Below are 27,990 nucleotides of genomic sequence, written 5' to 3' on the forward strand. Positions count from 1 at the left end.
GGAGACTCTCCTTCTTTGCTGGTGGGAGTGCAAAATGGTGCAGCCACTTTGGAAGACAGCTTGGCAGTTTCTTACCAAACCAAACATTCTTTTACTAGATGGTTGCTATTTACCAAACGCATTGAAAACTTACAGCCACACAAAATCTCGTACATAGGCATTCAGAGCAGCTTTACTTATACTTACCAAAAATTAAAAGCAAAAATTGGGAGAAGACATGTCCTTTGATAGGTGAATTGATAAACGGTAGCCCCTCAATACAGTGTAATATGACTGAGCAATGAAAAGAAGTGAGCCAGCTGCCATGAAAAGACAAGGAGGGGCGTCTGACAACATCGCTAAGTAAAGGCAGCCAGTGTGAAAGGGCTAGATGCTGTAGGATTCCAATGGTACAGCATTCCGGAAAAGGCATGACTGGAGATGGTGGAAAGCTCAGGGGTTCAGTGTGTAGGGGTGGTGTGTGGAAGGCGATTCTTAGGGCAGCAGAACTATTCTGTATGATTCTGCAGTGGTGGATACATGACATTGTGTATTTGTCAAAATCCATAGACTGTACACAACAAGGAGTGAACCCTAATGCAAGCTCTGGCTGTGGTTAGTATCATGTATCAATACCGGCTTATCAATTGTAAGGAACTTACCCCACTAATGGTAGATGCCAACAATATGGGAGCGGTGGTGTGGGGAGAGCGTGCATAAGGAAACTATCAGTACTTTCAGCTCAATTCTTCTGTTAACCAAAAACTGCTCTAAATAAATACAGTTTATTAACTAAAATAAAAACCTCTCTAGTTCTGCAACCCCAGAATAAAACTCTACGTATTTAGGTATGTTTTCTTCAAGTATTTATCTAGGTGAATTTTTTTTTCTTTTTTTGGAGACAGAGTCTTGCCCTGTCACCCAGGCTGGAGTGCAGTGGTGTGATCTTGGCTCACTGCAACCTTTGCCTCCTGGGTTCAAGCAATTTCTTCTGTCTTAGTCCCCTGAGCAGTTGGGACTACAGGCACCCACCACTACGCCTGGTTAATTTTTGTATTTTTAGTAGAGACAGGGTTTCACCATATTGGCCAGGCTGGTCTCAAACTTCTGACCTTGTGATCCGCCCGTCTCGGCCTCCCAAAGTGCTGGGATTACATGTGTGAGCCACCGTGCCCGGTCGTAGATGAATTTTTTTAATGATTCAGTTGGACTTGATATTGGATATATTGACTCATAATCTAATGTATTGCTTTCCAATAAATCTTATAATAAATGTTAAGTATTCTGCCATGTCACTAAATATTCTATTAAGACATGGTTATTAATGGCTACCTAATATTCTATGAATGATTTTTATGGATTGAAGTTTAGAATGCTTTTATCATTAACATTCTTCTATATAAGTCCTTCTATAGGTTTTCAATGATTTCAATAAGTTTTTATTATTTTATTATTAAAGTGGAATAACTGGATCAAAAGGGATCAACATTTTTAAGGCTTTTGATGCATGATGCATGGTGCACTTTCACCTTCTTTTTTTTTTTTTTGAGACAGAGTCTGGCTGTGTCGCCCAGGCTGCAATGCAGTGGTGCGATCTCGGCTCACTGCAAGCTCCACCTCCTGGGTTCACGCCATTCTCCTGCCTCAGCCTCCCGAGTAGCTGGGACTACAGGTGCCCACCACCACACCCAGCTAACTTTTTGTATTTTTAGTAGAGACGGGCTTTCACCGTGTTGGCCAGGATGGTCTCCATCTCCTGACCTGGTGATCTGCCTGCCTCGGCCTCCCAAAGTGCTGGGATTACAGGCGTGAGCCACCGCACCTGGCCTCATCTTCATTTTTACCAACTTACATCTTCTCCAAGTTGTGAAATTTTAAAGAGTAGAATGGGTAGAAGTGCTGATTAAAATTCTTCAACAAAAACTCATTTCAGTCCAGCCAACGGTAGGTGAGCAGCTGTTATTTGCTGAGAATGCTGCTAAGTGCAGAGGACCTGAAAATGAGCAGGAGAAGGTCTGTGTCCTTGCCTTGCCCAGCGCGGTGGGAGACTCATGTAGAATGGTGTGCCCTGCATCCCATGGGGCACGGGGAGGGCCAGCGAGGGGCTTGGCAGAGAGGAGGCTTCAGCTGGGCTTTGGAGGAAGGGCTCACGCTGGGAGGGTGTTCCAGGCGGCAGGAACAGTGTAGGCAAAGGCGTGGTGTCAAATGCTGCACCGTGTGTGGCTCTGGAGGCTCAGCATGAGGCTGGAAGTGGCCTGTGGCCTGTGGGGCTGGGGACAGGGATTGGCTTTATACAGTATATAAAAAGTTTTAGGGTTTCAGGGGGTTCATAAAATGTTTTAGTGGATAAATGAATCTTTTGTTTAGAAAATTTCAAACACATGCAAAAGAATGGTAAATTGAACCCCCAAGCTCCCACAGCCGGCTTCAACAATCACTAACACACAGCTGACTCCACTATGTTTAGCCCCTTCCTACCTCCCTCCCCACAGGTCATTCTGCAGCAAACCCATCCTTGCCCGTTTTAGAACAACTCTCGATCAGGTAAGGATACTGGCGTAAAAAAGAAAAACAAAACCACACTACCATGGTCACACCTGACATGAGTAACAATAATTTCTCATCATTATCAGATATCTAGCTCAAGTTGCAAACTTGCCTGTGTCACAATTGGTTTGTTTGGATCAGGTACCAAAGAGGTGCAAACATCTGCTTTGATTCTTCTCTGGTTTGATCCTTCTCTGGTTTGATCCGGACCTTCCTTCTCTGTCCCAGGATCTCCCCATCTGGTAGTAGACTCAGCTCCCAGGTCTCTTGGTGGTGCTGGGTCGTCGTTGGAGCTGACGAGGCCAGGCACCCATCACCGGATGCCCTCACGTGCCTGGTGCAGCGCCTGGGCCAGTGTGGACCGCTGTCCTTCGCTGTCCTTCGTGAGTCCCCATGTGGCCTCTGCTTTCCTGGCCACCACCTCCCAACACCAGGGGAAGGGCCGGCCTATGGCTCAGCACACTTGATCATCGTGTTGAGGTCCACGGGGGTACCTTGTTACTACTTTTGTTGAAGATGCCGTCTGAGGGTTTCCAGTTTTGCTATGCAACTTGCTCTGTTTTAATGAGAACTTACAGGAGTTTCAAAAATGGCACAATGATGAACACCTTGCCTCTGCCATTCAGATGTATGTTTCAGAGGAACTGTGAGCAATGTGTCGCGGGGACGTGAGAGACACTGCTGGGAGCACTGTGGGGTGAGGTGTTGTGGCTCGTGCAACAGCATCCATGAGGGGATGCTGAGGCTCCAGCTTGGGGTGGGAAGGCATGAACCCTAAAATACGCAGGATATAAACTCTCCAGACTTGGCGGTTACTTCAGTGCTTGATTTTGTCATTTGCTTGATGACATCTTCATTCAACAGATACTCATTGATCACCTTGTATCACCTCATAGGAGTCAGACATTGGAAATAAAAGGGAAAATAAGACAGATTTTGTTTATTTTTATTTGTTGAATGCCAATATGTGCTTTCCTGTGTTACAATCATGGTTGTTAATAGTACATTATAAGCTAGAGGACATTCTTAATATTTTTTAGAAACAGAGTTAAACATGATTGCAGCTTCCTTCTCTGGAATCCCTTTTCTCCTTGGCTCACCTGACACATTATTAATGCTTTCCTTTTCCAATCTGACCCTGTCATTGTTTGTTCATGATCACCTCCATTACAGTGAGCTCATTTTGCTTAAGTCCTTTAAAATGATTAATTGATGGTGACCCTTGTATTAATATACCATATTTCTTGATTCTAAGATGCATATTTTTCACCTGTAAGTGTTTCTGAAAGCTGAATGCAGCTTGTAATTGATGGGTGCTTTTAACATAGTCTCTTTTTTTTCTGAAAAGCTGTTAATAAATAGATGGTGCATCTTATAATTTATGGCATCTGAGAGTCAAGGAAATAGGGTGCTTCTCTGTCATGTTGTAGAGTGGGCTGGCTTAGACCTGACCGGCATACTGAATTCCATCTCTAAAATGTTGGCAAAGGACACTTGCAGCAAGAATCCTCACCAAAGCGCCAGCCAGCTCCTTCATTTTGTTGCTTTATTTACTGATTTTGGATTGCTTTCTGGGTTCTATTAAAAAATGATTTTTGCCTCATGATGCAGTCCCGGTACCAGATGAACATGCAGGGGGTGGCTGCCCCTGGCTCCTGTTGAGAGCAGGTTGGCTGCACCAGCCCATATTCAATCACCAATTGGCAAGCCCCATCTTACCTTACAAGTCTGGTGGATTTTGCATGTGAGTTTTTAGTGTCAAGTTTGCTACTGGAGGACTGTAGGAAAGATATCTATCTAGCTAACAACTTAAAAGCAAACCTCTAAAAATCTGACATTTTTCCCTGAAAAAGGAACACTCTACTTGTAGATAAAAGAAAGATAATTGATTAAGCTTGTTATTTACAAAAGAAAAAAGTGCAATGAATTTTAAAGGGGGAAAGAGAGGTTTTTATATTTTTTTCCACCTAAAGTAGATGGCTCTTTTTTCCTTAATGGAGATGGAAGCCATTATGAGAGACCCTAACAGGCTCCGGGTTTTATTACAGGAGTGCTCATTCAGTCTCCCAGATCCTGCCGCCGACAAGCCCTGCTCTTACTGGGTGGGTGCAGGGCCAGCAGATGCTGCTCTCAGCCATGTGCTGCTTCCTGGCTGCCGGGCCGGGGGTGTCCAGGCCACTCCAGGGGCATTTAATTCAGGGACTGAGGTTTTTGAAAAATAGATGCTTAGGGATCCAGCCTGGAAACGGCGGGATGGCAGCAGGAAGAATGATGACATCATTTCTCTCTGCTTGGTCCCCTTTCCCCTTGGATTATGGTGGCCGGCTTACATGCATTTATTGTATTTCTGGAGTACTTGGAAACAAGATTTACTGTACTTTAAGAAGAAAATAATTAAATGCAAAATCCAGCATATCAAAAGACAGTATGTTGGGGGATGCAGGGATGGATGTCGGGGCTTCAGGGCTTCTCTGAAACCTCTTCCACTTGATGTTGCATCTGTGAGGCCTGCACCTGCACCCACCGCCCACCCAGGTGCACATGGAGGGGCCTCAGCCGACCCAGCAGCAGGCCTGAGTCTCTCACCGTGGGATGGTTCAGGGTGACAAATTTGACCACAGTAGCACCCAATCCACCTTCCTGTCATCTTCTCCACTTAATTTCTTCTCTGAATTATTGCCATTGTCTCTGCCCCACTCCCCATCTACTGGCACAGCCACCAGCTTAATCGCCTTAATGGCTCTGCTTATGTGATCTTTTTGCTCAGAGATCTCCAATGGCTCTGTATTGCCCATTGAGTTAAGCAGAATCTTCCTCCTTGGGCATTACAGAGCCTTCCAAGTGGAGACCCATGGAAACCTGAGGCTACATCTCCCACAGCTCCCCATGTTGACTCATCTTGGTATCCCTAACACCTATCCTGTGCCTGGTAGCAAATTGATGTCTATCGAAAGAGAAGGAGAGCATGTCAAAACTATTTAATGATTAACACGCCCTCTGCATTATAGACGGAGAGCAATTTTTGTTTGTTCATGCGTTGTCTTCCTTGGTATGTTGCGTTATCAGCTCTCCTTAAAATCCTGCTGATGACGTCTCTTTCATTTTGATATTGCTGGCTCATGGCTTCTGACTTGACACAGAATAAGAGCTCAATGAAAACACGTGGCTCTAACCACTGAACCTGCCCATGCTTTCCCACTGGAGCTCATTCCTTTCACATCCGTGGCTTTGCTCACATTGTTCTCATTCCCCTCCTGACTGTCTGAGCGCTGAAATCTCAGCCCTCCTTCAGGGTGCCTTTTACATGTGCTTCTTTATAACTGTATATGCTGTGGGTAGTAAAGCAGGGAGCTTCTTTCCTTGGCCTTTCTCTAGGTCTTCATTGGCACCTACTCACCTTCGTCAAGCATGGCGCCCTCCTAACATCACAAGAAGGCACCAGCCCTAGAGGCCGTGGACATCATTTCCAAACAAAGCCAGATTGAATGGTAGACAGCATCCACCTGCTCACCTTAATTTATCAGTGAGAAAATTGGGGCCCTGACAGAGGATATGAATTGTCCAAAGTTCCCTAACTCAGGTCTCTGAACTCCCACTCTTGGGCTTACTGTTAGAAGAAAGGTGAGTTTGTGTGTGGTGGTGGTGGTTTCTGTTACTGACTAGTAAGAGATGACGTCTTTCAAAATATTATCCTTATTCCTGTAACACGGAGTAAAATAAATACTCAATTGTACAAACATAAAACCTAGGTCTCAGAATATCAAGGAACAATTCTACCTAACAATTACTTAACAGTGTAATCTTGATAGATTTATCTTAATCTTAATAGTATAGCTAATAATAAAATATTTTAAGGTATGCCTTCTCTTTATGAAACAGGATAAAGCATTGCCTTTTATTTATAAATCAGGTAGGTCATTAAGGTGAAGAAATCTGAGTATGTGTGTAAATGTCAGGAAGCACATTCCAAAATTCATGAAAAATTATGTGTACCTGCCCTGCACACCTAGTTAACTATATACACTCTGATCACAACCAAACACCTCATTTACTGGATCAGCCACTTGTTGGGGGAGTCTCTGGGTGTTTCCTGGAGGGAAAAGCTCCGGGTGTTTCCTGGACTGGTGTGTGTGACATTATAGCTTTCAGGTGAAGTATGAGAGCATATAATATTAGATGAAAAGAAAAAAAAAGCCTTTAACACTGTGGACCAGACTTGGGGCAAGAACACAAGATCAACTCAGTAGAAAAGGCTTTGAAACTGGGCACGGTGGCTCACACCTATAATCCCAGCACTTTGGGAGCCTGAGGCAGAATGATGGCTTGAGCCTAGGAGTTTGAGACCAGCCCGGACAACATGGCAAGACCCCATCTCCACAAAAAATACAAAAATTAGCTGGGCATGGTGGTGTTCGCCTGTAGTCCCAGGTACTCAGGAGGCTGAGGTGGGAGGATCACTTGAGCCCTGGAAGGTCGAGGCTTCAGTGAGCTGTGATCGCACCACTGTACTCTAGCCTGGATGACAGAATGAGACCCTGTCTCAAAAAAGAAAAGAGAAAAGAAAAAGGCTTTGAAGTTAGAACTTCCCGAATGTAGACTTGAGACAAAGCCCAAGGTGAGGCTTAGGTAAGGGTGATCACAAGTCCTCAGGAAGGCCAACTTTGAGACCCAGGTCAGAACATGACATAAACATTTACACTTAGTTGAATACAGGAATGTGGGTGAACTACAGTTCCTGTTTACAAAAATAAATTAAGAGTGTTGCTGTGTTTTTTATTTTTGTTTTCTCCCATCAGCTTCTCCATTGGATAAGCAAAAAAACAAGTCATTGAAATAACAATGACCTTGACTTCACTTGTTTCAGGGACAAAGAAGACAGGGCACCTGAAGTTATTATGGATGTTTTAAAAATGTGCTAAAGAAGGCTCAACCCCTGGAAGCCGTGGGAAGATCTGCTTTCCAGGTGTTACCCCAGGGGACAATGGCACTCCTCACTCCTCACTGGCCCACTCTGGCTGGGCCAGCACCCATCCTTGCTCCATGACCTTGCATGTGACCTTCCAACAGAACAGGGTCTATTGAGAGGTAGACCTCTTGAGTCCGGGGTCTGTGTCTACTGTGTCATTATTTAGGGCTGATGCATGCCAAGTGAACAATAAATACAGATTCTTCTCTCATTAACGCTTCTCTATCATTTAATATCTTCCTTACATCTATTCTGAATCTCAAATTCCCTTGTCTAGTTGCCTTGGCAAGTCGTCAGATAAAATCTGTAAACGCTCGTTGTTATTAACACCTCATCAGATATATGATTTGCAAATATTTTCTCCCAGTCCACAGGCTACCTTTTCATTATGCTGCTTGTTTCTTTTGCTGTGCAGAAGCCTTTTAATCTGGTGTTGTCTCATTTGTTTATTTTTGCTTTGGTTGCCTGAGCTTTTCGTGTAATATCCAAAAAATTTATATAGAGTACTTTTACCCCTATGTTTTCTTTTAGGAATTTTAGGTTTCAGTTCTTAAATTCAGGACTTTAATCCATTTTGAGTTAATTCTGTATGGTATAGGGTAATAATCCAGTTTTATTCTTTTACATGTGGATATTTACTTTTTCTAACATAATTTATTGAAGAGACTTTCTCCATTCTCTATTTTTGGTGGTCTTGCTTAAAATTGGTTGGCCATATATTTTTGGTATTATTTCTGGGATCTCTATTCTATTCCATTGGTCTGTGTGTCTATTTTTATGCCAGTACCATACAGTTTTGATTACTGTAGCTTTGCGGTATAACTTGAAATCACAAGAAACTCACGTAACTCAATACAAAGCAAACAAACATAACCCAATATTAACAAATGATAAAAGGACCTGAATATACATTTTTTCCAAAGAAGACATATAAATAAATGGCCAATAGGTATATGAAAATGTGTTTAACATCACTTATGACCAGGGATATGCAAATCAAAATCACAGTGACATATCACCTCATACCTGTTAGATGGCTATTATCAAAAAGTCCAAAAATAACAGTGTGGATGAGGATGTAGAGAAAAGGGAACACTTGGGCACTGTTGCTGGGAATGTAAATTGATAGAGCTCTTATGGGAACTAGTATGGAGGTTCTTTAAACAATTAAAAATAGAATTACTGTACGATCCAGCCATCTGTCTGTTGGGTGTATAACCAATGGAAATGTGTTAAGCACCTCAAAGAGATATTTGCACTCTCATGTTCATTTAATCATTATTTGCAATAGCCACTATATGAAAACTATCCAAATGTCCATCAAAAGATGAATGGTTACAGCAGTTGTGGTATTTCCGCCATTTGCTACAACATGGATGAAACTGGAAGACACTTTACTAAGTAAAATAAGCTTGACACAGAAAGGCTAATACTGCATGATCTCACTTATATGCCAAACTGAAAAAATAGAAGTGGAATGCATAGAAGCAGAGGGTAGCATGGTGGTTGCCAGGAGCATGGAGGGGTGGAAATGGGGAGAGTAGGTGAAAGGTGTGAATTTACAGTTATGCAGCATAAGTAAGTCTAGAGACTCGTTGCACTGCTTGAGGACTATGGCCAATAAGATTGAATAGTAGACTAAAGACTTGCTGAGAAAGTAGATTTTAGGTGCTCTCACCAGACACATACACAGAAAGTAACTATGGAAGGTGATGGATACATAAATTTGTTCGACTGTAGTAATTATTTTACTAAATGTGTGTATATCAAAACATCATGTATACCTTAAATCTATGCAATAAAAATGTATTTTAAAACACTTATTGAGTACCCTTTGTGTGTATAGCACTGAGCTGTGTCCTAGAAAACAATATACAGTTTAAGACACATTCCCTGTCCTCAAGAAGCTAAAATTTCATAGGGGAGATAAAATTAGACATCTCTAAAGTGAATATAAATGGGGATGCTGCTCAACACATGATTTAATACCAAATTAATGACTCAGCTCTGATTACATGGCTCCTCTCTTATTACACATTGTTTAATTGCTCATTTGCTTGTATCCTGCCCTATCTGCTGTACTGTAGGCTCTGAGAGACAGAAACTATGTCTGTTTTTAAATTCTGACTTCCAGCAGCTACTCCCAGTTCCAGACACTTGGGGAAGTGGGAGTTAGGAAGCATTTATTGAATGAAGGAAGGAAGCAATTAGTTCAGGGTAGGGTGCTTGCGAAAGAGCACCAAAAAAATAGATGAGGGGGGTTGAAGCTGGCTCTTGGAGGCAGTGAAATTGTGGACGAATGTGTGGCCTGCCCATGTCAGTTAACTGGCAGTGAATGGGGTGCCATCTGTCTTCATGAGATGGAAAGAAGACTGGTCGGTCAACCGCAGACTGGACCTGGGTGTAAACCAGTGAGGACAAGAAGCTGCCCCCAGGCAGGGAGCCGTAGCAGCCTCAGCCTCCTTGAGAAAGCTCAGCGCCACATCCTAACCACTAGAGCGCTAGGGATGCTAGGAGGCTTATATTGGAGATTTGCACTTGTGACTGGCATGCATTGCAGAGAAAGTGCAGAGGACAGAATAAACATTTCCTCAATTAATTAATAGCGTGAAAGTTGAATGAAAATTAACCTAAAGGGTAACGTGTGTTTATCGCCGAGTTGGTGGGAATCTTGCCCGCCATCAATAATTGCATGTTGGAGTTTTGTGGTGTTGCATGAGGAGTGAATTCGGAAGCTAGAAACTGCTCCTAGGCCCTGCCATGAGCCGAGAAATCCTTCCCATCATTTTGTCTGCAACGCTTCTCTTTCATGACACTGCCTCTCCTGCAGCTGGAATCAGTACTTGACATTCTATTTACTCCTGATGCATGCCTTTTATTTTGCCTTAAAAATTCTCCAATTACTCTTCAAAACCCACCTCTTAGTGACCCTGCTCCCATGCCTGCAGGCCTCGATTTCCCCTTGGCTTCTTGTCCTTACCCCCGTGCAGTACTCAGCCCCATTGCAGGCTCCTGCTGAGCTGTGGGGCTCACCAGTGCCCACACCTGTGCCCATGCAGGGCTGCTTTTTCAGATGGCCCCCTGCACCCCACCTGCACTTCTGTTGCCTGGCTGGCCCAGGTACCAATCTCCACAATCCCTCCCTGACCACTGCCAGCTCCTGCCTCCCTTTGCCTGAGCCGGGGCAGTCCTTCTCCCGCCAGGTCCCCGCAGCACTCAGAACGTCTGCTTCATAGCATGGCGGGTAGGTGGTTGTTTCTTCTCAGCTATGTCATCATGGCCAATGACCGAGCTCTATGTCAATATCCTAATTGAGGGAAAAAATTCAATGATCAAATACACGCATTGGCTTTCTGTTTATCACGCTCTTTATAAATTGAAGCATGTATTTTTAAGTCCTGTGCCTCATTTGTAGTTTCCATAATCTTAATTAATAACTTTCTAGTATAAAAGAGTAGAACACATGGCATTCCAATGCATTACAAAGGATTTGTATACTTTAATTTGCTGAGGACAATAGCAAAGAAAAATCACTTGATTTTATAAATACATAATTAAAATATAATTTTATGTTTCTTCTCTTTAAGAATATCAATTTAAATTTTGTTATAATAAAATTACTAAGCCTGAATCTTTTTGTGGATACGTGAAGTATAATGACAGGTAAAAATGTTAGTTAGGATATTGTATTTCAGAATTTGCTTATTTGCGAATGTTTCTTCTGTCTCGGTCAACACTAGAGAAAGATATTTATTCTGTGACAGCAGACGTGTAGAGGTGCAGGCAAATACAAAAAACAGGAGGACGTCATGGGGCTGAGGCCCGAGCCGTGTGGCCGGCAGTCCTGCTGTGAGTGCAGGCTCCACCTGCCAGTGCTCTAGACTTAGGACTTAGGGGAGCCACATAACTGGCTGCACCTTGGCTCCCTGTGTGCACAATGGAGGCAGGAATGACAGCAGCCATGGAGCTTTCTTCCCACGCTGTACAACATGAGGCTCTAGACACTAGGGCAGCATCAGGGAGTGGTTCCTACTGGTGAGAAGAGCATGGACACGAACTCATATAGCATGAAGGGCTGTGGCCACCGCCTGGGGGACAAGCACTGTGCAAACCTCCATATGGGGCACCTCGCATCTGACATTATCTAACCACAGCACAGTGCAACGTTCTGGTCCGTAAAAATAGAAATGCAATGTATTTTAGTTTTCCCATTCTAGAGTCACCCAATAATGGGATGGTGAAATTTTTGTTTTGTTTTGTTTTGTTTTGTTTTTTTTGAGACAGAGTCTTGCTCTGTCACCAGGCTGGAGTGCAGTGGTGCGATCTTAGCTCACTGCAACCCCCACCTCCCTGGTGAAATGCATTTTAATCATATTTACATCCACAACATTGATTTTTTTTAAGTGCAGCAGAATGGTGCATGCCCTATGATGCCAGCAAGACAAGGCCTGACCCTCTGACTCTAGGAATGCATAACAGCCTGCCTTGTGGACTCAGAAAGCTCATCACTGGGGCTAATTTGAAAGAAAAGAGCAGAAGAGCTGATGTTTCAGCTGTCCAGAGGAACCTACAAAAATTGAGACCTCTGTGAAGAATTGGAATTTTTGACCTGAAGAAAAATAGTTTTCCACTCCCATGCTGCCTGCCTCATGTTAGACACGCTCCTCTGAAACGTGTCTGCTGGTCATTGTGCGGCCCGTTATACACAAGCTGATTGCAAGAACAGATGAGAATTAAAGTTCTCCCTAGAGAGTCAATACATCGGACACTCTTGCACCACACTGCGTCTTGCCAGGTGAAGGGTGAGGATGAATTTGCTCTGTGCAGTTTTCTTCAGTGAACACTGAGGGCTCCTAGCACCAGCCGGGTGAGGAATGTGCACCTTTGTCCTGGGGAGGCCAGTAGCTCCATACAGGAGCAGCTGCAGCTAAGGGGCAAAAAGCTTCCAGGCTGTCCCCAGGAAGGGCAGCTTTTGAACTCTCTGGCCTTGGAAATCCCTTGAGTTTTATGACCTTCAAGCTGAGCACGAGGCCAGGGACATCTGGGGATTTGCGCTTCACCTGCAAATGCCACGGTTTAATTTTTCATGATCACTCCTAAAAGGGGAGTTTGAAGATTTAATGAGGATATTTGGTTGGAGACATGCCCTGGAAACACCAGGCTTTTCCTTGGTGGTTTTTTGTTTTGTTTTAGACAGAGTCTTGCTCTATCACCCAGGCTGGAGTGCAGTGGCATGATCTGGGCTCGCTGCAACCTCTGCCTCCCAGGTTCAAGTGATTCTCCTGCCTCAGCCTCCTGAGTAGCTGGGACTACAGGCACTTGCCACCATGCACAGCTAATTTTTGTGTTTTTAGTAGAGATGGGGTTTCACCATGTTGGCCATGATGGTCTCAATCTCTTGACCTCGTGATCCGCCTGCCTTGTTCTCCCAAAGTGCTGTGATTACTTGGTGTTTTATTTAAAAGTGCTACTTGGTGCAGACAGGGCTACTGAGATCTTTGTCTTGGTACTGAGCTAAACACCGTTCCTCTCAGGACATTCAGGGTAAGGATATTTAGATGCAGCCCTGCTACATGGGCATGGGTGGTTTGGACGAAGGCCTACCATTGTGCTTCATAGAAACAGATGATTTGCTCTTGATAATGATAAGTACAGAGGCCTTAACGCATTTGGCAGTTGTCTGAGGTTTATACTAATTACATCATCAGCATTGCCATTGCAGGCCCACATCTTGAATCAAATCCCTGAGGCAGTGTGGCTTAGCAAAGCGATCCTGGACTTTGACTTCACCCAGACAGGGTGGTGAGAGCCTCAGCTCAGTCACTTTATAGCTGTGCAATCCTACATGACTTATTTAATTCTCAGAGACTTGTTTTTCTCATCTGTAAAACTGGAATAATATTTATCCTGTTAGATTATAAATGACTGACATGCTGCAATGGTTTGGATATGATTCGTCCCTACCAAACTGTATGTTGAAGCTTGGTCCGAAATGGGGTGGCGTTGGGAGCTGATGCCTTCAGGGGGAGACTAGATGGTTAAGATGGATGCATCTCTTTGTCCCAAGTCTGGGTTAGCTCCTACGGGAGTGGATTAGTTTCCACGAGATCAGGTAGTTATAAAGCAAGACTGGCTGTCCTGGTTGGTTCCTTTTTGCACACATCTTCTTCCCCTTCCTCTACTGTGACATGGAACCAGAAGCTAAGCAGGTGCTTCTTGGACTTCCCAGCCTCCAAAACTGTGAGCCAAATAAACTTATTTTACTTATAAATTACCTGGTCTCAGTTGTTCTGTTAGAGCAACACCAAATGGACTAAGATGCACAGCTGCACATAGGAAGGAGTCAATGAATGGCAGCTATTAGCACCATCTGATTAGAACCTGCAACGTTTCCATCTGCTCAGAACCATTTATTCAGCACTTAGATGGTTCCAGGCATGGGCCGGGTGCTGAGGGCAAAAAACAGCTGAGACAGCATTTTTAAACTCAGAGTGCTTTCTCTTATCAACTTGAAGCCTTCATAGATATGAATATTCAGGGCCATCAATTTTCAGCTTTTCACTCTTTTAAACTTATACAAGATGGTGGTGCCCTTTATGCATAGTGAGTTCTTTTTCTTCCATTTAGTTCCTCAGGAGGTGGAGATTAAAGCTCAGCAGACAGGTATTTTTCATGATATTCTGATTCCTGCACAGGGATCGCATGGCGTGAATGCTTCTTGCCCTGGTCGGTGCTGCCCTAGAATCCTTGTCTGAAGTGTGGTGCTCTGTGATTGTTTTTCTGCCTCCCCCAGAGTTGAGGCTCCAGCCAACTGTAATGCAGAGATGAGACCAGCACGTTGGCTGCCAATCTGCCCACGGCATATCTGCATGGATCCTCTCTGTCCACCCCAAGGCTGCCGCCCTGGTTCTGAGACTCAGCATGTCACCTCGTAAATCCTGTAAAAGTCCTGATGGCAGCCTCCTCCAAGCCATCCTGATTGCACTATGGGGATGAATCTTAACACAGGCTCGGTCATTTATCACTCCTGCCCAAACTTTCAGTGGACAGCAGTGGTGCTGCCCCCACTGGGCTGGCCTCATTCCTCTCTCAGGGGCACCTTGCTCTCTGCTCCCTCTAATCACACACAGATGGACCTCATGTACACCTTGTCTATGTCTCCTCAGCCTTGGCTCAGTGTGGCCCCACTTCCTCCAGCACCCACTGAGCTCTGCCCCAAATGATGGCTTCAAAATCGGCCGTCCTTCAAGACCACATCCCGGGGGCTCTCCTCCATAAGGAGCCATTGGACCCTGCTCTGCACTCCGCACACCCAACACTATGGCCAGCCCTGCGGAGGCACCTCCTTCCTAGGGCCTGAGCGTCTCGAGAGGGGGAACCTCCTCACCATCCCGCCTTTCCCTCCTCCTGCCCCTGTCTTGAAGTCTTTGGAGCACTGTGTCTCTCCCAAATGGAAGTGCTCAAGGAAAGTGTGTTGAATTGTGTAGAAACAGACAGGGGTGCGAGTCACACTCCATGTCTGCGGTCAGCTGTAGTAGACTCTGTTTCTGCCGGTGCCTGCTCTACCCCCACCCTGCTGTGATTGCCTGCGCTGGCTTTCGAAGGAGCTCCACCTGAAGCCCCGTGAACCTTTTCATGAAGTGCAGGAGGACGCCACAGGCTGTGGTTTCCTCATGATGTTCTGCCACCCAGGGGCCGCCACACCTGTCATTCTTTGCTGTATCCAAGGGGCTGTAATTAGAGTCATAGCCAAAGAGCACTCGCCCTGCACAGCTCCTGGGAAAGGAGGATGGAGTTTCTGTTTGCAGAATTTTGACCCTTTTTGGGCATGTGGCAAACAGTCTTTGCAATGGGTTTATGTGCTCAAAAGAGTGGCCCTTTGGAAGTTTCTGGCACATACATATGTTCATTTCACTCACCGCAACCTCAGTGATGCCGGGGAAGGGGTGACTTAGATGGAAAAAAGGACACAGATGATTCCTTAGCCTCACAAGTGTTTACTTCACTTTTATTATTATTATTATTATTATTATTATTATCATTTGAAATGGAGTCTCTCTCTGTTGCCTAGGCTGGAGTGCAGTGGCACAATCTTGGCTCACTGTAACCTCCACCTCCCGGGTTCAAGCAATTCTCCTGTCTCAGCCTCCTGAGTAGCTGGGATTACAGGCACCCACCACCATGGCTGGCTAATTTTTGTATTTTTAGCAGAGATGGGGTTTCACCATATTGCCCAGGCTAGTCTGGAACTCCTGACCTCAGGTGATCCGTGCCTCTTGGCCTCCCAAAGTGCTGGGATTGCAGGCGTGAGCCACTATGCCCAGACTACTTCACTTTTAATTCTCAGTCTGTCCCCACTCTCAAATCTGTGGAGCTAATTATACAGGAACCAAGCTTAAATTAAGGCTTGTATATGGACTTGACTCAAGTTTTGGAAAGAAATGAAAGAGAAAAGAAAAAGATGCCCTGGACACGATGTTCCCGTCCGTGTTGCAGATGGGAATGGATCGCAGGAAGAATAAGGCAATGGGTGTAACCTTGAGGAACATGGGCCAGAGCTGGCCGCCTGGAAGTCAGCTCCTGTCTCCTGACACATTGCGGGTGTTTTGCAAACAGCCCTTAAGGCTGGGGGTCTGGAATTCTCCATGCCTCCTTCATATCTGTGGTCAACCAGGGAGATTTGAAACAGATATTGAAACCTGTTTTCTCCAAGAGCACCTCCACCACAACCCCAAACCAACCTCCATATGAGGAAGGCAGAATACTGGGTGGAGGGAGCCAGGGGCACAGACAGGCTGGTCCTGACAGCCTGGCACGTGTGAGCACAGGGAGCCCTGGTTTCACAGAAGGAGCTCTGAAGCTCCCATGTTGGGGCCTGGGATGCACTCCCAGCTCCTACAACCACCAAGGAGGGGCAGGTTAGCCACCTCGTTTCACTGACCTTGGAGTGGACCCCTAGGGAGGTGGAGTAGCTTTCCAGAGGCCACAGCTGGTCACGGTTGATGGTAGGATTCTTCCCGCTCTGCAGAGCCCTCCTGTGATGAAAGCCAGTAGGATATAAATTTGGCTTTGGGGAAGGGGTTTCGCTTCTCTGGCTGTATTTTCTGATCTGTAATGTGAGTGTGGCAGGAGCACGTGAGACACGGGGTCTCTCCCAGTTTGCTCAGGGTGTCTCAGGTGTGTGCCTCAATGTTTGCTCCAATCTCAGAGCTGGCTTCTGTGCTATATCAGGAATAATTACCAAGACTGGTTGGCGGGGCCTGGCAGGTGCATCTCTGAACCCTACAAATGCATTGAGGGTTCAGCAAAAAGGCCTGAGATTCAGATCAGATATGATAAATAGAAGGGTGGTCTCCAAGTAGTTCTGCCTGTGATTTTGTGGGCTGATGCCCCTAGAAGCTCCTGCAGTGGGTGGGTGGGGTCATTCAGAGGGGCAAGAGGCTGGCTGCTTTGATAGCCTCTGGAAGGCTGTGTTTTCTTAGTTCTATGTGGAGAGTTGCCAGGGCATTGCCCTACATAGTTGGTCTGCATTTCACATGAGTGTGCATTTTGGTTTTTAACTACATAATTTCTTTGTGGAAACCAGTAATTAAAAAATATTGTGCTACAAGTGACTCTGCATTGAACATACCTACATACTCAAATAAAACTCACACAATAGGCACTTTAGGGAACTCACTCATGGGGAAAATCACTTCCAACTAGTGCAGTAGTGGCTGGAAGAGGGGATGGAGGAAGGTGTAGGGGTGGGTGGCTGTGGGCTGGGAAGAGGGGATGGAGGAAGGTGTAGGGGTGGGCGGCTGTGGGCTGAGTCTCAGGGACAGGTCAGATGGGGACGAGTGGGCGTGGGGAATGGGCACATATTCTGGCCAAAGGGGACAGAGGTGTACTGTCAGGAGGAGCAGGAACAGGGGTGTCCCAGTAGCAGTTGATGTAATACTCACCTCCCATTGGGCCTTCAGAAGAGAATTCAGTCACACAAAATACATCTCATCCAGTTTTCCTGGAACAAATCTGTTGCAGAGAGTTAGCTCACCTGTGTTATCCTGTATCTTGTTTTGTGCTTTTCTCACTCAGAACGAGGCTCCGCACTTGCCCGGTAAGGAGGGTGCCTGAAGTCGGGGGGCTCTGCTTGCGGTGGAACTCTTATCACGCAGTGGTGATGCAGCAGATCTAAAACGGTAGGATTCATAATTCTGCACTCAATCAGACACTGGCTTCTTCCACCTTTTAGCATGGAAACTGGTAGAGGGCTCTAAAATTTAAGACAATTCACAGGATAGAAAATGAAAATTAAGCATGTTCCATTTATTATATGATGTAGTATCAACTAGGTAAAAGTTAACATTATAAGGTTTAAGATAAGGCCTCAATTCAGAAGTGAGATTATATTAAGTCCACTTTATTAATCATCTGCTACCTTCCAGGAACCCTGCTAGGTGTTTTACTTCTTTTTTTTTTTCTTTTTGAGACAGAGTTTCACTCTTGTTGCCCAGGCTGGAGTGCAGTGGTGTGATCTCCGCTCACTGCAACCTCCGCCTCCCGAATTCAAGCGATTCTCCTGCCTCAGCCCCCGAGTAGCTGCGATAACAGGCGCCCGCCACCACACCCAGCTAATTTTGTGTTTTTACTAGAGATGGGGTTTCTCCATGTTGGTCAGGCTGGTCTCTAACTCCTGACCTCAGGTGATCCACCCGCCTCAGCCTCCAAGAAGTGCTGGGATTACAGGCGTGAGCCACCGCGCCTGGCTGGTATTTTACTTCTTTTACAATGAATCCTTTTTATAGTCCTGAAAAGTAATTTTGTCCTTACTTTCTATATGAGGAATCCGAGGCTCAGCAAAGTTAAATCATTCGTCCTAAAGAAAGAAGTGGCGCTAAGGATAGACCCGTGGGTCTTTCTGACTACGGACCTGCAGCCCCGGGTCTTTCTGACTACGGACCTGCTGCCCTTTCCACTCTCCATTAGTCCATTCTAAGGTCAGAGCACATGTGTTCCACTGGGGACAGAGCTTGAGAACCATGGCTGATTTCCCATGGGATGGCTGCATGCCTTCCTGTCTGCAGGCAGAGGCAGCCAGCTCCCTGCACTCTGCCATGCTCTTCATGAAAGCTGATGAGGTCTGGGTGCTGGGATTGGTACCTACTTGTCAAATCTTAGTGAACTCGCTTTTCCATTCTGGTTAATTATTCTGACAACAAATGGCACGTGTTTATATGAGGACTGCACCCGGGAGTGGAGCTCCAGTACAGGGAACTGTGGCCCCGCAGAGCTCCAGCCGCATTGCGGCAAAAACGCCAACAAACAGAAGCAAGGTGGGGCCTGGACTCTGCACCCCCTTGTGCCTAGTCTGGAAGTCCCAGATTCTCTCTGTGTGCATTTATCCTGGCCCAAGGATAATCTGGGGTATCTAGACTTGAAATGGTTGGGTTTTTTAAGATGGTGAGGGGAAGTGGAACAGGGATTTCTTCTGAAGACAGGGGTAAATAAATGTGAATAGCTGAGGTTAGCTCTCAGTTTGTCAATCTAAAAGCTTGTGACTCTTCCCAAATGATTTCATTTCTGATCTTTTGCCTCTGGACATACCTCCTCACCCCTACCCATAAGAGCATCCTCTGTCACGCTGGCAGAGATTCGTTTCTTGTCTCTGGATGGGATGTGGGCCTTCTTCTGCTGGGATCCTTCAGTGGCTTCTTGCTGCCCTGGGATCGAGTGAGTCCTCTGGTGCTGCATAAACCTTGGCTTGCTGCTTTCCTGGTATCTCTCCCAACACCCGTGCAGCCTCTTAGCCACGCTGAGCAGCCGTCCCTTCGTTCCACTGGGCCTTGCCTATGCTGCGCTCTCCGGACCGGCCACCTCTCCCTCAATGCTGAGAAAACTCAAATTCATCCTCTAAGACATAGCTCAAGGGCCACCTCCACTTGGAAGACCTCCCTGATCCCAGGACTTATTGAGATGTTTTAGAGTTGTTATATTCTAGGATGATTTTCTGCTTATTTGTCCATCTCCCTGGATAGATTGTATAATCTTTGAAAGCAGGGAATATGTCTGGCTTTTCATTTTACCTCCAGGGCTAGCAGAGCACTTGACAAATAGAAGGTACTCATGTATATGGGGTGAGAGAGTAAAGTAAGTGATTTCTTTGCGACCTTAGATAAGAAAAAAAGCTTTCGTTGAGAAGATGTATTCACTGTAAAGGGATTTGTTGCAAGCACACGTTTATTTCCCAGCAAATGTTTAATAAATGCATCTTATGTATTTACCATAAAGTAGTCTGGGGCGTTAAGCAGGAAATTTGTGTTATGTAAAAGCTTAGAGAAAAGGCATGTTTTGGGGGATTTTAAAAAACAATTCGATTTTCAGTTCCTAGAACAGTGCCTGGCACGTGGTAGGCACCTGCTAAGCATTTGTTGAATGATCGAATGGTGTGCTCTAGAGCTTAAAATCACTTTTCATGTATGTGGTCTTACATTGAAATTCAAACAAAACCCCCCCAAAATGTGGACAGATTATGATCCCAATTTTAGCCTAGAAAATGGAGACACAGAAATGTGAGCGATTTGTCTCATGTTATTGGACTTGGTCGCACAGTACAGAGCCACTAGCAGCAGGGCAGAACCTGAAGCAAGCTTCATTCTGACTGCAGTTGGGAGAGTCTGAGAGCTCACATACACCCTCCATCGTTCATACAACAAACACTCTTCGAGCACCTACAAGGTACAGGCACTGATCTTACGGTTAAATCACTCAGCAGTCAGCTGGCAAAGGACAACAGTGGCCTGCCCTGAAATGAAAGGGGTCTTGCTCACGGAGTGTCTGCAGCACAGTGACTGCAAAGGGGAATGCCAAAGGCACGGGGCCTTCCTCAGAGAGTCTGACTGTGTGCATGAGATGTCCCTGGGCAGAGGACAACAGATGCCAGGCGCACTGTGATGAGCTTGGGCTATAGCTCTGTGATGGCTGCAGTGGGACGGACACCACAGATGATGAGTTAGCACTGCATGCCAGGCCTGTGCCGTACAAGCGTTGAGGACACAGAGAGAAACAGCACACTCACTGTCCTCAAAGCAGTCCCAGCCAGTGGGGAAGACAGACATATATGCAGAGGGAAGTGGTGCATCCTGGGATATGGCCTGTGCAGGGTTCCACTCCATGTCAGAGAGAGGCAGCTAACCAGACAGGGCGCTGAGCAGAGAGCAGGTGGAGTAGGGAGGACAATTGGGGCTTATATTTAAGGCAAAGCAAGCAGCATATTCAAAGCTGAAGTGTTTTTGCAGAACTGGTAAGTTGGAATAAACGCAGAATACGGCACAAAAGGACAGGGGGGAGGAGAAGGCGAGAGGGGGACAGGAAGCTGGGAAGGAATTCCTGTGAACCAGGGAGGCCATCGACAGAGCTGAAGCTAAGACCTCTCATACAGAGATGGGTCAGTGCAGGGCCAGGCAATATGCCTGTTAGAGGCTTGAAGAAAAAGAAGAGGACAGTGGCATCCAGCCAGTGTGGATGACTTCCAAGGGCCGAGAAGTACCTTCTGCCATGCTCCTTGGGTGAAGGCCATCATATCTTACTCCTTTCGTGCTTCTCTGCCTCTGTGCACACCCTCTGTGCAGACATGCATTTGGATGTTTTTTGAGCAGGTCTGTGCCTTTCCTGGAGTGGGAGTGAGGCTTTGATTCCCCCAAAATCACCCTTGGCACTGCTTCTCCTAGGCTAGAGCTGCAGTTCTGTCCACCTTACTCTTGAAAGAGCACTTGGGGAGGAGTGCCCCAACTGGAGGTGCCTCTGGTCCAGCCTTCCTCTCATCACTTCCAGGCTTGCACCACAGCTGCGGGGAGAGCCTGGGATTCCAGCCTGGGCAGCAGAACCTGCCAGGTCCTCCTTCCCTCCCTTGGCAGTTGGTGCTGAGTTCTGATACCTGCTTCTCACCTCTCCTTTGATTTTGGTGACCTGTTTGGATGACTTCCTGGCTTACTGAACTCAGCTCTCAGCTTGATTCTTGATTCTGTATATTTGCTGAATAAATATTGAATGAATGGAGGCATTTGATCTCCCCACCACTGACAGCTCTTGGTGAGAAACTTCTGTGGCCTTGATCTTCTGAGAACCCCGCTGGCCACCTGAGGATGGCTTGTGATGTCTTACCTGAAGAACTGGTGTTGTCTGGATTAAGTCACATTCTTTTCTGTGAGGCATGAGCAGGCCCTGGCTGAGACGTTAGAGAGAAGGAGAACACCCACAAAAAGTTTTGTAAGGTCTTTGTCTTTCCTGTTAATATTTGGCAACTTGGGTCTCCTCTAACCTAGGGGGTGGTGACTGCCTCTTCCACGTCCAGGAGATGCACCCTTGGTCACCATGGAGATGCATCCTGCTGAGAGCTGCCCACAAAGACTATACCATGAAATTTGCTTTCCTTTTCTCTTTCAAGGCTTCTCTTTTCATAATGACTTTCAAAACCCAGCAAATGGGAAATGTGTAGGAAGCAGTGAAGGCAGTCCTGCTGTAGCTGGGGGTGCATCGTGGCTTCCGGGAGGGCTGAGACACTGCCTTCATGTGACAAGTATTTTAAACACTGCACCCCATCCTGGAGGGCAAATTGCCCTCCTCAACCAAGTCAGACTTCACAGCAAAGCTGAACTCATTGCTTTGGCAGCCTCCTCCTCTGTGAGTTGCAGCTCCACATTTTGACAACACTCAAAGCACTCATGCTTATCAGAAACAACAAAAGATGCTGCCTCGAGGTTCTACTGTATCTCTGTGTTTAGAATTCATATCAATGTTAAAGATAATTGAATAACAGTCCTCCCATTATTTTATATATCACTGATGGGTGAGTGGACCATCAGTGATATCAGAAAGGTTATCAGTTTGGTAAGACTAGTGTTTCCAAGTTCTTCTCTCCTACTTTGTAATTATGAAGAAGAAAACACCTGTCCTCTGTGGCAGGGCCCAGGAAGTGGAGATTCTGCCCGGGTTCTGTTCTGACACTCTGAGTGAGCCTGGTCAAGTCACTTGCCTTCTCTGAGATTCACTTATTCACAAAAGGAGCCATTTCACCATGCGCATTCTATGCCACTTGTGTTTTCTCTCATTGGCATTTCCTAAGGGGCTCATGTAAAGTGAGGCAGGAAAGAATGAACAATAAATCCTGACTTGATTCGTTACTAGTTATCAAATTCGCTTGGGTTGATCTATTTGTATTTAATAATATTTATCAGTAGGACTGCAAATTACTAATATGAACTGTAGAAAATGAGAAGAAACAAGGAGCCCCACAATAAAACTAAAACACTCCATCTATAGAGATAGATGTTTGAGGAAATAAATTCATGGTTATTATTCTATGGGCATATGTGTTTGTGTGCATTTGTTTGTTTATGACTGAAGTGGTTCATCCCATACCTACTGTTTGTAACCTGCCTTTCTTACTTGTCTACATGTAAACAGTTTTATACATTCAACATAAAGACTAGTCTCTATTTTTCTACTGTATTTTTTTTTTTCTGTGATGAAATAGTGTGCCTTCACATTGAGGTACCAGATTACCCTGTTGCTGAAGAACAATGAGGTTCATAAATTTGGAAAGGAGAGCTTCATTTCTCCTAAAGGGCTGCAGCCTGCAGACCAGCCATTCTGACTGGCTGGGAAGTGTAGCCTCCAGTCAGAAGCTGGAAACAGACACTAGGAGGCAGGGGGAAAGGGAACAGGAATTTTTGGTGAGTGAGGTTGCTGAATATAAATATTCAATAAGCTATAGGAGGAGTCATGAATAGTTATGAAATGAAAAATGCAGGCATGTGCAATTGAGCTTCATGCCTCCTCAGAGGACCCATGTTAAAAAAAAATGGTGCTGTTAGCATGATTCGAGGGTGGAGTTTTCTGCTTTCAAAAGGTGCAGCAGAGGACATGAAGCCCTTACTCTGCATCCTTCTAGACTGGCCAGAACCACTCCCTGGCCCCCTGGCCAGTGGTCTCTTATCTGGAAGGAAAGCTGCTCAATTGTACGGAAATTGCAAAAGGGAGAGGCAGCATCTGGTAGTTGGATGATGTCAGTGGTGGATTCTTTTGAAAGGGCTGGTTTCTGTTCACCCTTAGGGTGTAAGCCTAATCACAATTAGCAAGTGAGAGAGTAGAATCATGCCTGACTGACCTCTCATCCCTCGTGGCCAGAAGCTCAGTTTCCAAGGTTACTCTGGAGTCCTCTTGGAAAGGAGGGGATCTGTTCAGTGAGTTGGGGGCCTTGGGATTTTTCTTTTATTTTTCAATACCTATCGTCTTATGGCTTTTATTTAGTCTATTTCCAATATTTGTCTACTATAAACAATGCTGTGATTAAAAAAAAGTTGGAGATAAATCTTTTTATACTTTCATGATAAGTTTTTAGGGTAAATTCTTAAATGTGGAATTGCTGGTTCAAAAAGAAACTTTCAACTTAAAGACTTTGGATACTTATTGAAATATTTCTCTTTTGGAAGGCCTTACTCAACAGGTTTTTCACTCTCTTCTGAAAAGTAATTGGGAACTTGTTGGTTCTAATCTTAATAGTTCATCATTAAGATTTTTCTTTCACTTAATCTGAGAGTTGTATGCCAAAAAGAGTATTTAAGCACACATTGGAAATTTATTGGAAGAAGTTTCCTTCTGCTGCACACTCCTATAGGCTCATGGAGAAATTCAGCTTTCAGAACAGCTCATCTTTAACAGTTTTTGTGATAGCTGTTTCTACTAGTCTGATATACTGTTTTTCTTACACTCTTCCCAATTTTAATTATTATCAAAATAATTTTGGCTCGTGTTAGGATGAAAATATTATATTACTATTGTTTGGAATTGCATTTTTAATTTTGAATAATAAGTATTTGATGCTATACATTTCTTATGACTACAGATTTTGTTGCATTCCATAAATTCTATGTGTAGTTTCCTCATTGTTAATTTCTAAGTAGTGTGTAGTGGTAGTTTTGCCAATAAATCCCCTGAAAAAGATTTTAAGAAAATCGAAAGAGGCTTTATTCCAGTAAACAGTTTGCAAACTGGGTAGACAGCCTTTAGCACAAAACACAGGTGTGTCACAGAGAACAAGGAGGGTTTGTCTTTTATAGAGAAAGTTTCTGCCCCAGTTCCCCCTCCTTATGCAAATGAGGGGTGCAAACTTGCTGAGTTCTGATTGGTCAATACAGGTCACAATACACTGGCTTGTTCAGGCCTCATGAACAGGAAGAGACAGGTATGGAAGCCCCTAAGTAGAGGCAGCTGTGCAGAGGACCAGTGTGACCTCCTGTGTGACCTCCAGTGTGACCTCCTGGGTGACCTTGTCAGCAGATGGCCCTGGACTGTCCTTTTGAGTTCAGGCCCGGTGAGCCACTCAGGAGACATCTTGAAGGACTGGCTCTGTGGGGATTCATAATTTGCTGTATTTCTTTAACTTAAGAGTTATTTAGATTTTTCTTTTTCTTTTTTTTTGCTAATTTTCTTTTTTTTCTTTTTGCTTATCCAAAAGTTCTTTTCAGTTTTGTGGCATTGAGGTAGACACTGTAACTTATATGATAACACATATCTCCCTTGTGAATTGTACCTTCTATCATATTATAATAATCTTTATTCTATTTATTATTTTAGAGAGATTATCTTTCATTTTCTAAGTGTGCATCTACATTAAGAATGTCTTTCTGCCCATTCCTCAGGTAAAATGAGACATTTACTACACTTTTCTTTCTAGTAAATGCTCAGTCAGAAATGCAATTATTTCACATCCTGAGTATTATTGTTATTGATCAGTATATTATTAATTAATGATTGTATTAGTTTTATTAGCCTTTAAAAATTAGGCCAATTTTTGTGATTTACTTGTTATATTGTTTACTCTCATTTATTTTATATCTTCTTCATTCTATCCAGTGTTAAATTCTACTCTGTGTTGATTGTTTGCAAATATTTTTTCAAGAAAGGTATCCAACTCCTACAATTTTTTTTTCTTTTCTAGTGGGGTCTTTTTTTGTCAGCCTTGAGTTTGACTATAACCTTTTTTAGGTAACATTCTTTGAAAGTTTAAAAAATTTTTTCAAGTACTACGCTGTATTTAATACCAATCTGTTTTATTTTTTTCATTTGTAGGTAATATGTTATTTTCTTGGTAATGGTGGTATAATTTTTTAAAAATCCTGAATTACATATATTTGTGTGTATGTATCATATATATGATTTGTAATAGTTTTTCATAAAATTTAACTACTTTTCTACTTTTCTTGATCTTAAGCTTTGGATTTCTCTTTAGTTCCAGGAAATGTTTAACCTTTAATTTTTTTTTTTTTTTTTTGAGTCAGAGTCTCATTCTGTCGCCCAGGCTGGAGTGGTGCGATCTTGGCTCACTGCAGCCTCCGTCTCCCAGGTTCAAGCGATTCTCATGCTACAGCCTCCCGAGTAGCTGGGACTATGGGTGTACACCATCACACCCAGCTAATTTTTGTATTTTTTATAGAGACAGGGTTTCACCAGGCTGGTCTTGAACTCCTGGCCTCAAGTGATCTGACCACTTCAGCCCCACAGAGTGCTGGGATTGCAGGCATGAGCTACTGTGCCTGGCCAAGCCTTTGAATTTTGTATGTTCTTTTTACTTCTGTAATTCCTAAATTGGAGCTCTGAGGTTTGCGTTCTTTTGGATTTCACCTCATAATTCAGATCTTAGTTTTTTTCTTCATTGTTTTAATTCATTAATTTAGTTTTCTGAAGATTTCAGTCTTCTCCTTTCTGCAGTCTTTAATTAGAGACTATTGTTTTATATGTTTTACACATTCTCTCTTGATTCCAGATCATGGTTCCAAGGTCTGTGGGTGCCACGTTTTTTGAGTTTACTGAGACCACATATTGGAGACTTTGAAGTATCCTCCAGGTCCATGCAGCAGGCCCACTTCACTGCAGGGACGGGGTGTGTTCAGAGCCCTCTGCTTGTTTTTTTATATTTTTAAAAATTTCTCTGCCTTGTCCAGCATCTTTCCCCCTTGTTGCATATCCTAGAGAGGGAAGTCTGCTTTTCCAAGAATGGAAGCTGGGGTGAATTTCAATGGTGATTAAGTGGCCCCCCATATGAATCTTTCAGACCCATATAAAAGACCTGGAAATGCTTAGAGTTTCTGTTATTTTGCTTTTTCGGTTCAGGGATGAATAGCCTCTGAGGGGGATGTGGACACAGAGCAGAGGTGGTGACAGCAGGGAGAGCGACCTCCATGCGATGCTTTCATTCTTTAATTGTCTTCCCTGGAATCTGTTCACAGCTCTGCCTGCTCTGTTAATTGATCTTCTGTACTATATCAATCTGGAGCACATTCTGGATGTCGTCCACAGCTCTGCATAGCCCCGAGAGATACTGGAGGGATTCTTCCTGATGAGGTCTCAGGCCATCATTCTTTCTGTTCTTTCCCTCCAGGTCTACAGGAGTGTGTGATTTTAGTCAGAACGGCAGAGCCGTGGATAACACTCAGTCCTACTATGGAGCTGGACCTGGAACCCAGAAACTCAGAGAAGTTAAATGATTTGTGAGTAACATCCACATGGAGCGGCTGGAACTGAACTCAAATACAGATTTAACCTTGGCATTAGCTAAGTGACTGCTGTGGTTTGGATAAGATATTTTTGTCCCCACCAAATCTCATGCTGAAATGGGACCCCAGTGTGGCAGTGTTGGGAGATGGTCCTGGTGGGAAGTGTTTGGGTCATGGAGGCAGATCCCTCGTGAAGAGCTTCATGCCATTGTTCTATTAGCAGAGAGTGAGTTCTTGCTCTCTCAAGACTGGATTTGTTCTTGGGGGGCTGGATTAGTTCCTGAGAGTGCGTTGTGATAAAGCCCAGACACCCCTCAGATTTAGTCCTTCTTGGCACCTTCCCACCGCCCATTTGACCTTCTCCACCATGTTTTGACACAGCATGAAAGCCCTCACCGGAAGCCGAGCAGATGCCAGCATCAGGCTTCTTGTACAGCCTGCAGATTCATGGGCTAAATAAACCTCTTTTCTGTATAAATTACCCAGGCTTAGGTATTCCTTCATAGCAACACAGAGGGACTAAGCAGTGGCCTAGAGCAAGCTGTATAGATTCATTTAGCTTCAGCCTCTGCAGCTGTAATGTGGGGCTAATAAGAGTGCATAAGTCAAAGGACTGTGCAAGATTCAGAGAGAATACATGTATGCCACCCAACCTACAGTGGCACGGGGCGGACTCTCAATAAATGGGAATCACTACCAAAACACTGTATACTACTACTATTCTCGTTGCCTAAGGTATTTTAGTTACCTATACTTATTAGTTTTGCAATGAACAATATACCAATTTGTTCAGATCAGAATCATCCTTGGGTGAAAGACGGTTGGGAAACAGGATATTGACGTGATCTTAGTGTATTTCCCCTCAGGTGACTTATTATTTGCAAGGAGAAAGTAACACCTTTAACTTAGAGATATCTGGTGGTTATCGCCTTAACTGAGTGATAAAACTTGCATCGCCAGTAA

The 27,990-nt window shown here is 44.5% G+C and overlaps 1 long non-coding RNA gene across 1 annotated transcript in view; it reads left to right on the forward strand.

The window, feature by feature from the left end:
* Positions 1–27,021, forward strand: part of LOC134759673 (uncharacterized) — a 234,109-nt gene extending 207,088 nt beyond the window's left edge. The window contains exons 6-7 of the long non-coding RNA XR_010136230.1: positions 26,298–26,414; positions 26,913–27,021. This is a non-coding gene — a long non-coding RNA (uncharacterized LOC134759673). The remainder of the gene's footprint in view (positions 1–26,297; positions 26,415–26,912) is intronic.
* Positions 27,022–27,990: the final 969 nt, after the last annotated feature.

The sequence above is a fragment of the Pongo abelii genome, chromosome 12 (genome assembly GCF_028885655.2).
Source record: "Pongo abelii isolate AG06213 chromosome 12, NHGRI_mPonAbe1-v2.0_pri, whole genome shotgun sequence".
NCBI classification, from domain to species: domain Eukaryota; kingdom Metazoa; phylum Chordata; class Mammalia; order Primates; family Hominidae; genus Pongo; species Pongo abelii.